Genomic DNA, 1,769 nt, shown 5'->3' on the forward strand with positions numbered 1-1,769 from the left:
AGACCACCTGATCTGCCTCTTGAGAAATTTGTATGCAGGTCAGGAAGCAACAGTTAGAACTGGACATGGAACAACAGACTGGTTGCAAATAGGAAAAGGAGTTCGTCGAGGCTGTATATTGTCACCCTCTTTATTTAACTTATACGCAGAGTACATCATGAGAGACGCTGGACTGGAAGAAACACAAGCTGGAATCAAGATTGCCGGGAGAAATATCAATAACCTCAGATCCACTTACATGTAGAATCTAAAAAACAAAATGAAAACAGATTCATAGATACAGAGAAAAATGGGTGGTTGCCAGAATGGGAGGGGAATAAGGAACTGGGTGAAATAGGTTTTGGGGAGTAAAAGGTACAAACCTCCTGTTATGAAATAAACAAGCCACAAGGATGTCATGTACAGCATTAAGGTCAAGAATATTGTAATAACTTTGTATAGGGACAGGTGGTGATCATTACATAATGCCTACAAATGTTAAATTGTGATATAGTATACCTGAAACTAACATAATATTGCACATCAACTATATTTCAATTAAAAGGAAGGAAGAGAAAGAAAGGAAGGAAGGAAGAAAAGAGAGACAGAGAAAGAGACAGAGAAAGGGATCGGTCTCGCCTGCATATTTAGTCTTGCAGTTTTCCAAAGCGGCCACAAGATGTCAGTGTTAAAAACACTAACAAGTCAGCTGCCCTGGCTCAGCAGTTGAGCTTAATTTCAAAATATAAGGGAGTTTCCAGTTTTCAAAAATGTAGATTTAAAGAGGGGAAAAACCATAAAAGCACTGCAGTTAGGGTATCAGTTCATTTTTTTCCCTTGTAAAAGAAACGGAATACTAGGTGAATGTAAAGTCTTCTTTTAAAAAACAGCATTCCAAGGGGTTGTGCCAGGGGACGTCCAGGTTTGAATATGGCCCCTCTGGGACTGTATATAGACATTCCGTCTGAAATCTGGACTTCTCCCCAGGAAACTGTGCTAAGCACCCAGGCCTGGGACCCTGGGGTCTGAAGCTTCCCTGAGTGACAGCAGTGTGATGTCCAGTCATTCAAAGCCCTTTATGCTTCTCTCTGGTCTTCCTCCTTGCCAAGCCTCAGTGTTCTCTGCTGGACTCCTGACTTCCTCTCAGACTTGTTTATAAGATTAAATGAATTGACATAATGTATTCTTATGAATTGCAGGAGGATAATAAGTTATAAGACTCGCGCTGGGGTCAGAGAACTCAGTGAGGAGACTAGTCACTTCAGACTTCCCAGGTGGCTCAGTAATGAAGAATCTGCCTGCCGGTGCCAGAGACACAGGGTCAACAACTGGGCAAGAAAGATCCTCTGGAAAAGGAAATGGCAGTCCACTCCAGTGTTCTTGCCTGGGGAATCCCATGGACAGAGGAGCTTGGTGGGCTACAGTCCATGCGGTCACAAAGAGTCAGCCACGACTGAGCACACACGCATGCATTGGTCACTTCCTAGGTGTGTGACCTTGGAAGTCTCTGTACTTCTTTGAGGCTCCATTCACTCATAGGTGAAAGAATGACTAAAATGTCCCCCATCTCATAGGCTTGCTGTGTGATTGTATATCCTGAGCATCCAGTGTCCCATCCAGCACCATGTCAGTCATCATATCAATTATCATGGTGACTTGTGCCTCTCCTGCATCTCTGTGCTCTTTGTGTGCTGCCTGTCATTGCTGCATCCTCATTTTTAAATATTTGTCTCCTCCACATGACTGTGAACTCTTCAAATACAGAAACTGCACATATGCATACGTAATTT

This window comes from Bison bison, unplaced genomic scaffold (genome assembly GCF_000754665.1).
Source record: "Bison bison bison isolate TAMUID 2011002044 unplaced genomic scaffold, Bison_UMD1.0 scf7180017864181, whole genome shotgun sequence".
Taxonomy (NCBI): domain Eukaryota; kingdom Metazoa; phylum Chordata; class Mammalia; order Artiodactyla; family Bovidae; genus Bison; species Bison bison.